Here is a 10,457-nt window from a genome sequence, read left to right as displayed (position 1 = left end):
TTTCCATCCATCCATCCGTCCATCCATCTGTCCGTCCATCCATCCATCCATCCATCCATCCGTCCATCCGTCCATCCATCTGTCCATCCATCCATCCATCCATCCATCCATCCATCCATCCATCCATCCATCCAAGGACTTGACCTTGGGTGTCCTGACTCCCGTTCTACGCACTTCCCTGTCAATATCGAAGTCGGGTGACTCCCGTGCTGCTCATGCACGTTTACAGATAAGCTGCAGTTAGCCTCAGCCGGCTGGGATAACTGAGGCACAGCAGCGAAAACCCTTTCCGTACAATGCAGTGAATTACAGTGATGGATGGTCCCACATCCCACTGGTCTGAAGGGAATACTGATCTGCTGTATCATGAGAAGCGATTTCTGGTGTCAAATGAGGTGGAGAACGAATGTGAGTTTTCCTAAACTTTCCCCCTACGCTTTCAGCTTCGGCGCTGAGCTCAGCAGAACTGACGTCTGGGAACTGATTTATGGGAAGCCACCGGAGACGTTTCTAAGTCTGCGGGAGGGAGGTTAAATTCATGTATCAGAAGGACAAGCCGAATGCGTTCTCAATGAAAGACACAGACTCAACAGATTAAAACTCATGGCAAGGCAGCTCTGTGCTGAAAGTGGTGAAGTTCTGAATCGGCCACACTGTTCTTTGGAGACTGTTTCCATGCCCGGGAAAGGCAAACTCGAGTGACAGGCGGAGTGACAGGCGGAGCCACAGACGATGGCAGTCAAGGGTAGGTGGGGTAATTTGGGTTTTATGGCCGTTCAGTTTTAGAGATCGGTGATTTCAGACTTAGAGAGGAATACTTGAAAAAGATAATACTCGATTGAGGTGGGAAATGGAACATGGAAGAGAAATGACTTGTGCCTGAGTAAGAGGGGTTCGTGGGCTGCCATTTAGTTTTTAATTTCCAGCAAGCTTGCTTAGGCTCAGTTCCCGTGCTGTCAACTAAAATATTAAGTGTGGCTTCATCACACTTATTCCTAGTGATACTAAGTAAAACCGAAAACTCAACAGCCCATCGATATGCACTCAGTGTGTGGTCTGCAGCTTAGTAAACCTAATTTAGAAGAACTCAGGCCATGACATTTGTCTCGTAATCAGAGAACTGGCATGTATTCTCTTGAGCAAATGCATCTCCTTTAAGTAAACCTGCGTGGTTCACTCTAGCTGCATGCTCTAAAAATGTGTACCTCCTAAGGCTTATGCTTTAGTTTGTAATTCTATGATCAATAATATACAAACAGAAGGCTCAGATTGTCGAGATGGAAAATCACGAGATCCCTAAATGTCAGGGACTGAGACATCATGTCACCCCTCCTTTGTGACACAGACACTCTGTTCACAGCAAAAGCAATAACAAAATGGGGGTTCTCATTCAAACTCTGAAACGGGTCGAAGATGATAGAGCAATTGAAGAGGAATGTTCCTTTAGAAGTATGTAGTTTGTTTCATTCGAGACCATCAGCCTTCCTTCTTTAATCCTCTCAAGCGTGAATTTCATTTCTATACGCCAGGAGAAACAGCTCCTGTCACGCTCGAAGGACAAGAAGGATATTACAGTCTTCCACATCCAGTGAGGTCACTCATTGTTTTGCTGATCGTTCTCTGAGTTGATTGAACAATTATGGGCTAAACGATGTAATCACCCACACGTGCCGTGTGACAAGGACCCACTGCCCATGTGCTGGGTGTATCACTGGTCCTCGGACCCCAGTCCACCTGTCTTGTCCTCCTGTCCCCCGCCCCACGTCCACCTGTCCCATCCACCTGTACGCCTGCCCCGTCCACCTGTCTGCCCGTCCCTGGCTGCCGTCCCTCAGCATCTGCCCGTGTGGTCTTTCCAGGTGCTCATCCCTCAGGATGTGGCCACGTTTCCGGGCTCTGGATGAATCTCTGTGGGTCTCCAATTGGGCTCCTGTCTCTGGGTCTCACACTCAGTTCAGACGGCCTCAGACCAGCCCACCAGCCAGGCCCCAGAAGACTTTCCTGAGAACTCATTCTGCGACACCCCCAGAGGGAAGTTCTGTCGCTCCACACACCTCCTGGCTCTGTTCCCGAACACCTGTCCTAGGCCTACACGGACTGCCGTGGGCATCTGCAGGGAGGCCGTCGCGTTTTCCCTCTTACTCCAGTGCAGATGTCGTCAGCTTCCCCCGAGATGCCTGATTGACGTAGAGCAGCCCGCAGGTGGAGCTTAAACACCTAAAACTTAGCAGGAAGGGCCCCTGGCCTCTTGGGCATTTTTCAGGGAAGAATAATGATGTCTGAGTGATCACGTGGATTCTTCCAGGAAGAATTCAGCTCCAAAGAGACTCTTCTTCATTCTTTAAATCGGCAGGCAAAGCCCCTTCCACCGCAGCAGCAGGCCCAGTGCTGGGGACAGGCCAGCGGGCCCTCCTGGTCCTGAGTCTGAAGTGCTGACTAGGAGCAGTCCAGTGGGGACTGCACGGTGCAGACTGGCAGCATCTGCTTGGGACCGAGCTTAGGGCACATGCTGACAGAGGCTGAGAACGTTCTGGAACCAGACTGTCCGTTCCGACAGTGCTGGCTCAGGCCAGCCTGGTAGGTCGGAGCAGGTGACAGGTGAGGGAAGAAGGACACAGAAGATGGGAGACGGAACGAGCAGAGTCCAGGACACGCCTGGGACAGAGCCGCTGCCTGAGCTGCTGCTGAGAGGGAGCGTGCAGCCGAGGAGGGCGCCTGGGGACCGGCGCTGCCGCTGGCGGGCGGCGGGGCCTCGAGGGAACTCCGCGTCACCTGGAAGGTATGCTGGGGAAGGGGGCGCTTAGCAAAGGTACATTCGTGGAGGGAAGGGGTTGGGGTCCCCTTGCTCCCCTGGCCGCCATGGAGGGGGGCCGGCCAGGCCGGGCTCACACTGTGTGTGTGACCCTCAAGGTCGTGCTGGCCACCCTTGGGGGCAGACGAGCATCCTTGCCGTTGAAGGCCACACAGATCGCATGGCCGGCCGCGTGGGCTCGGGTGCTGCCCCTGCAGCTCTCGTTTGGGAACGTGGCTCCACCTACCTGGAGATCTTAGGTCCCACGGGAGTGGAGCCACCGACTCCGGTTCTGGTTCACTCATTGCCTGAGCGGTCAGAGTGAGCCCAGGGCCCCCCACTGGCCCTCCCTGTCCCTCGTATCACAGTAAATCAGGGCAGCCACCTAGAATGATGGCAGGTACCAGGCAGCTGTCACGATGGAGGGTCCAGGTCAAGTGTGGGAGCTGGAGACCATGAGTCCCAGCCCAGGGGGACAGCCACCACTGGACTCTGCGTGATTTTTTTCATATGGGAAAGTGGGCCCCGTATTGCCAGGAGTTTGGAGAAAGCTGATCTCCAAAGATTTTAAGAGAGTTCTGGTCTTGTATGTTGTGAACTAATTCATTTTTTCAGCGCTGTGTGAGCCTAATAAAATCATCCATGAGCTGGATGCCCCCTGTGGCTGCCCGTGGTAGTCTGTCCTGTAAATTATAAATTTCAATGTGTTTTAATTCAAAAAACAATTGCTTATGCGTTTTTTAAAATCTCATTTCCCCTGCTGCAAACAGAGATATTAATCTGTTCTTCCGGAATCCCGTGGGGTTGGGGTGGGGAGGGAGGCAGTATTATTCAGGGCGGTGCTTTGCAGAACGCTTTTTTCAAATAAAACCTTCTGTTCCGCTACAATATGTAAAGCTGATAAAAGTGATAAATGGGTTCTTTCATTTCCTCGGTGAAAATAGATTTTCCCCTCCGCCCCCCGCCGATGATGTAAATAATCCATGTTTGTTGGGAGAAAAAAAATGAAGCAGTACAAAACAGTATAAAATGATGAAAGTCCCTGAAATCCGATGACCTGAGAGAATCACCATTACCTTTTTGTCATCATTCTTGTCTGTCTCCCTACACACACGCGCACACACATGCACACGCGCATGCACACACACGCACACACACGCACACACGTGCACACATGCACGCACACACGCATGCACACACGTGCACACGCATACGCGCATGCACGCACACGCACACGCATGCACACATACACACACGTGCACACATGCACACATGCACACACACATGCACACACGCACACACACATGCACATACACACACGTGCACACACACGCACGTGCGCACCCCGTTTGTGTGAATGAGATTATGCTGCAGTTACCAAGGACACTGTTTTAACTGCTCATTTGAATTCTCGTTCGGTTTGCCTGCCTCTCCCTCCCTCTCTCCCCGGCTCTGTCTCTGGCCCCATCCCCAACGTACTAATGGGTATTTTTTCATTTCTCTCTTCATTTCTACCTCCGTGCATTTGTTGGTCCGTCTGTCTGTCTATCATCACTGATCTGCCCGGTGCTTGTGCGTAGCCCAGGAACGGAAGCCGCAGCCAGTGCTTCTGGACACGGGGCCTCCACTGCCTCTCTCCTTCGAGACCCTGGAAGTCATGGCCCGCCTCTGGGAGAGGGGCCGTAAGAAACACATACCGATGCTCACACCTGCTCAGACGTGCATCACATGTGCATAGAGCTATTCAGACACAGTCAGTTATTTCTTATTTGCATCCCGGGGTCTAAGAGAACACAGCATTTCCCACCAGCTCCTCGCCTCAGAGAGTCTTCTTGAGGGTTTCGTGACACTCATGTCAAAGGACACGGTGGCTTCCGTGCTCTGTCTTCTCTGCGTGTACAACCCAGGGCCTCTCGCCCGCACACATCCGGGGGTGCGTGTGTCCTGACTACGCATCGTCAGGACACACGATGCTCACAACCCTACGCTGTCTGCTGCCTCTGGCCGTGAGCGCTGCCCAGAGTGGCTGCGGCCAGGTCTCACGAGGTCCAGTCCTGGGCTTTGCCCTCTGCGGCCACCGGCTTTGCCTCTGTCCTATTGGCCCCATGGCAGACGGTGGTCTTGGTGATCGGGGCCGGTGGCAGGGGGTGGAAGAGGCTCCAATCCCCCCCACCGCCCTCCCACCGCATCCCCGGGGTTGGTTCCAGTGGTGCTGGCTCTGCCGACGCGTGTGTGCAGCTGACCCCCCTCACCCACCTGCGAGGTTCCATCCAGCTGGATGCAGGACCCCGTGGGAACTGCGAAACTATGATGCTATTAGAAGGTGGGAAATCCAGCCAGAGTACCTGGATGGATGCCAGAGGACCCATGGGCAAGGACCAGGGCGTGGGGGGTGCGGGACGGACGCCCTGTTTGGCTGTGACAGAGTGAGGACACTCTTAGATGTAAGTGAAGGGGTTACCGAAACAGTCACAGACAAACTAGGGCTCAGTTAAGATGCTTTTCACATGTTAGCGCCTTAGTCCTCTTAAACTCCAGTACTTACTCCTGTCACCCCCGTCTTACCGATGAGGGAACCGAGGCACAGAGAGGTTAAGGAGCTTGGAACTCTGTCTGCCTGTCATCTCAGGGCAAGGGGACAGGACTCACAAGTGGAGCAGGTGCAGGAAGAGAGAAGGGACTGGGAGGCAGCCCCTGGGGAAGGAAGGAGCAGGTGGGACTTGAACTCAGCCTTCTTCACTCGTCCACGTGGCCACCTAGCCCGGCGACCTTTACCGCCCACCTCCCACGTCTCGTCCACCCCAGGTCCTGCTCCATAGCTGCCTGCCGGGCTGGGGGGCCAAGAGGAGAAACGGAAACAGCAGTGGGACCTTCCCCAGGGCCAGAGACCCCGAGAACGAAGTCTGCTCAGACCTCGGAGCCCGCGAGAGCACCGTTGCCCACTGTCTTCTCCAAGCCAGCCGTCTCGGAAGACGCGGTAAGCTCCCTGGTGGGGAGTCACATCTTCCTCAAGATCCAGGTCTTGTCTTTCCTTAGAAGGTTCATACCTGCTCAGGATTTGGGAGGAAAATGCTCCCGCCAGCATCTTCCAGACTTTTGAGCGGGTCCGTGGCATAAAACCACGGGCACGAATAGTAGAAGGAATACGCCCTGTGTCCTTCCCGGAGCTCTGAGCCGCCTTTTGTGTTTCCCATAATTGTATTCTCTCTATTCACCGGACAACCATGGAAACCGATCGCAGAGGCATTTTTTATTAAGTTCTAACTCAAAAAGCTTAATCACATTTTGGCAGCTTTTCTCCATGACCCAGAAGCATAAGCTCTGTTCTGGCCCCTTTGGCCCAGAGCTTTGGGTACGAGGCCTGTCTCTCTGTAACATCACGGCAGCTGAGGAAGGGGAGACCGGAGGCTTCCAGACGCACGGCTGGGCTAGGCCTCCCTTCTTTGTGCAGACTCCTGGGTATTTTCCCATCGCAGGCGTCTTCCATGGGTCGATATCTAGTCTTCGAATCTGGGAGCGGGCCTGCAGGCTGCCGCTCCTGCATGAGACACGGACCGGACCCTGTCCTGATCTCATGCGTGTCTTGTGGTACCAGATCCTCCCGCACGTGGGAGGAGTGGGGAAGCGGGCAGCACACGGAGGCCGGGAAGGTTCTGCTCGGGACAGCTGGAACGGGCAGTGGGGCAGGGGCCGGAGCGGAGAGGATGACGGGTCAGAGCTGGCCCATTTCGAGAAATCCATGAGGAAAGAAGAAGGATTATAAGGAAGGAAACGGGTCGTAGGAGGGATGTAAAAAATCTGGCAGGCTGGGGAGCCGAGCAGCTGTGTGCTGACGTCTGCTCAGCCCGGCTGGAGGAGCCTGTCGTTAAATCTCAGGGTTTGGGGGCGCTCACTGACGTGAGTGGCCCAAGGTGACGCAGCTGGTCAAAGGTTCAAGCTGGGACTCATGGGCAGGCCATTTCCAGTCCTGCCCGGCACATGTCTGAGGCCAGTGAGCAGAGAAAGATATTATTTTGCATAAACTCTTTTATCACTTAAAAAAAAATGTAGATTTAATTTGGAAAAAGAATTTCCATCCTCTCTCTGCATCTCTCAAAAAGTGGAGTGCTGTCCCTCGAAGCAAAGTCGGACGGCTTGGCTCGGGCCCCCTTGCTGTCTCTTAGTATCGGTGCCACAAAGCATGGAAGAGCCTGGGCAGAGGCCCCGCCACCCAGAGAACAGGGGGCCGGAATCAGCTGGGAAACTCGATGCCAGCTTGGGCCTGTCCTTAGGGGCTGTGTGTCCTTACAGGCGTCATTTCCCCTCCCCGAGCTTCCGTTCCTTCCCTGGGGGACGGAGAGAATCTTAGCTCGTGAGGTCATGTGTGAGTGAACGATGCAGTTTGCATGAATGCTCGCCCCGCGGGACCGGGCAGGTGAGTGGCTCTTCCTCTGCGTTCAGGGAGCGAGTGCTTAGTTTTCACATGTCCGTTCCTCATCCCACGGCATCAGAATTATATTTTGCCGGACTGTGTTCCCCTCCAGAGCACGAGTAACTTGGGAGTCGGGGCAGTGACTGACTTACGCTTCTCCTGTGCACGGAATGCTCAAATCATGGACGTCCCCCGAGACGATGATTCAGTGCGTGAATGAATCAGGCTGGGCGGGTGGGCGCTGCGGACCCCGTGTGCTCATGGCGGAGCGTGGAGGAGCGAGTGGGGGCTGCTGCAGCCTTTGTCAGCTCCTCCCCGCATCCCAAGACCGCAGAGCCAGCTAGTCCTTCGCGGAGTCAAGATTGTCCTGAACCAGGCGCTCTGCCATCTTGTCTTGCAAGCCCAGCTTCTTTCTAGTCTCTCTTTTTCAAGTTCAAGACAAGTTCATTGTCTCCCATCATGAATTGGACCCAACACTCATTACCATGCCCTCGCCTGGGGCGGGGGTGGGGGGTCTCAGAGCTGGGCAAGCCTTAGGAGCAGCTAGAGGGGTTGTTAAAACTCTCCTGGCACCCGAGGGCCAGCGGGTCCCCAGATACTCAGTTCTCTCTTCTCTTTTTTCTCCTTGCCTATTTATTTATTTTAAATATTTTCATTTTTAAATTGCTGTTGACATACAATATTATATTAGTTTCAAGCACACGACATAGCGATTAGACATTTCTATACCTCACGAAGTGACCCCCCTCGCCTGCCTCTTCCATTTTCATCTTTCTTCCATCTCTTTTTCTACGTCTCCAGGGACAGGGCAGGAAGTGGTTGTCCCCCAGCCCTTCGACGTCTTTCCCAAACCCAAGCAACCTCACTGTCACTGTGTAGCGGAGCTTACCAGCAGCATCGCAGCTGCAGCGCCCTCTGCTGGCGACGGGAGTCCTGGGGGAAGCGACCGCCACTTGCGGAAGGAAGGGCCCCCGCCGTGGCCTCGAGCTCCAGGTTGGGACAACCATGGCGATGCAGCCCTTGCCTTCCAGAAGCTTACCGCCCAGTGAGAGGTGGCACAGACGGCCAAGGATACGCGGTGCGGGTAAGGCGCTGCGGGAGGCCAGCGGGCGGAGGCGTGACTTTGGGCCAGGGCGGGCGAGAGGAAATGGAAGTCTGAGCGTTGAAGGCGTGTGTCCAGCAGCGTGCGAGTCAGGAGGAACCCCGAACCCAGAGGGTGGGGGGACGTCTCAGAGGTAATCAGACGGGAAAGCGAGGAGAGTCTAACGAGATGGAACGAGGCTCCAGGCATTGAGTGATACCCGTGGTCCATGGCAGAAGCTGCAAGGGAACCCGTCCCGAAGTTTGTCCCCTGCCGTGTGTCCCAGGAAAGCTGCGTCCCTTCCAAAGGGCTGCTGTGCGGAGCCTCTCGGCGTCCCTCCCTCAGCTAGGTCTTCAACCAATCACGAGCGTTCTAGCCCCGTGCCGGGCACCCCGTCCTCCTTCCTGCTCGTTAACGCCGGCCGAGCGGCTAACCACGTGCCGGGCGCTGTGTCACCTGTACTGTCTCCACTGATCCCCGTGATAGTGCAGAAACGAGGACTCTGAGGCCTGGGGAGGTTGAGCGAGAGCCGCACGGGGAGCAAGGGGCAGGTGTGGGGTCGCGTGACGCCGGCGCCTGTGTTCGTCATCACTCTCGTGTCCCCTGTGTGTTCTGCCTCGTACCCGTCAACTTCTGGGTGGTCACGACCGTAGCATCTGATGCGTCACGTTTTCTGCCTCCCGTAAGAGAAGGAGTAACCTGTGACGATAGAGCACCCAGACCGCTTGGGAAGATGCTGGTGGCGGTGACGCCACGGAAATTCCTGGGGAAAGTCTGGTCCAAAGAAATACAAGACAGACTCAGCCTAGAAAACTCAACATGGGGTTTCTGTCCACCGTGCGCCTTTTGTCCTGGGCTCTTGAAATAGGTGTGGCCACTGATTTTCATTTGCAGAATTTCTCAGAGCAGCACTCGAAGGCCGCTGAGAGCAAAGAAGCAGCTGCGTGCAGCTCAGAAGGTCACCAAAAAGCCTCTAAATTGGCGAATACGTGTGCGTACACTTTCGACTCATTTGAACATGCAGATAAATTTAAGCGCTCTTTGGCATCAGTGATTCTCATAAATTAGAAACAATTGTAGTAAATGCATGGCAGCATCTAGGCAAATAATAATGTTATTATTATTATCTGTCTAATTACAAAGCGTGGGGCTGAAACCATTTCCGTTAATTCACCCAATTTCCTATTGTCAAATGCTACTGTCTGTGCTCGATGTGATTATGTGACGGGCTGATTACGTTTGATATCCTTTATCGTACATTCTGCTTCCGGCAAAATAAGAAGGTAGCACTAGAAGTAAGTTCGGGGACAAGGAGGGAGGATGCCCTCCAAGGGCAGGAAATGCTGTCCTTTGCGTAGAAGTGGCTTCGACGCGATTTTATTGGAATAACTGAATATATTTACGAGCGGCAAGAAGCAAATAAAAAAGGGTATTTGAGCCATGTAGTGAGCCTCCCCATCACCATTTGAGCTGAAACGATGGTACCTGTGCTCGTATGTGGGCCACAGTGTTTTTTGGGGGACACTGCAGGGAACAAAAGCTGCGAATATTCTGCTTGTTTCCCCGCGACATCCTTGAACTCAGATTCACGTCTTATTCTATTACTTTTTTCCCGACTCAATTAACACAGACATTGTCATCATCTTGCATGTTTATATGACATCTGATTTTCATTTCGAAACTCTAGAAAAAGACACGAGGCCCAGGTCTTGTCTGAGATAATGAATATTTCTTAAAAGAGACAGGAAGAGCCCATCATTTCAATTTGCAAACGGTCGCCTGAGTAGAAAGAACACAGGAATGTGGGCTCTTTGCTCTCACGGTCGTCAGTCAGTCGTCGGCTTGAGAGGCTCAGAGTGACTTGTGCTCAGGACGGACCCAAACGTCTGTGTGTGCGTTCTCTGCGTTTGGCCACCCTTACGGCAGATGAGGTTGACACTCTCACGTCAAAAACAGAGCGACGAAACGTGCGACACAGACTGGCCGAGAGCTGGGATGTGCAGGCAGACGCACCTGAGGGCCTCGGCCCCGCCTCCTACCCCTTGGTAGGTTGTGTAACCACCCTGGGCCTCCGTTCCCTCATCTGAATAGTGAGAACTTCACTGTGTTTCACAGACACCGTCAACTGTAAAGCACAGCTGATTTATGTACCACAAAAGAAAAGGCACGCACAG

At 53.8% G+C, this 10,457-nt stretch overlaps 2 protein-coding genes across 5 annotated transcripts in view; one reads left to right on the top strand and one right to left on the bottom strand.

The window, feature by feature from the left end:
- The window catches only part of FAH (fumarylacetoacetate hydrolase), a 45,698-nt gene extending 35,978 nt beyond the window's left edge, over nt 1–9,720 (top strand). For 2 of the 4 annotated variants that reach the window (XR_003047710.1, XR_003047697.1), the window contains 3 exons: nt 444–2,779; nt 5,597–5,768; nt 8,004–9,720. The gene's annotated coding sequence lies outside the window, so the exon portion shown is untranslated. The remainder of the gene's footprint in view (nt 1–443; nt 2,780–5,596; nt 5,769–8,003) is intronic. The other 2 variants (XR_003047700.1, XR_003047699.1) reach the window with 2 other exon arrangements.
- The window catches only part of CTXND1 (cortexin domain containing 1), a 28,013-nt gene that overhangs the window by 14,859 nt on the left and 2,697 nt on the right, over nt 1–10,457 (bottom strand). The gene's annotated exons all lie outside the window — the stretch shown is intronic.

This window comes from Pteropus alecto, unplaced genomic scaffold, assembly GCF_000325575.1.
Source record: "Pteropus alecto unplaced genomic scaffold, ASM32557v1 scaffold60, whole genome shotgun sequence".
In the NCBI taxonomy this organism is placed as follows: Eukaryota; Metazoa; Chordata; class Mammalia; order Chiroptera; family Pteropodidae; genus Pteropus; species Pteropus alecto.
This window is presented reverse-complemented; position numbering and strand designations above follow the sequence as displayed.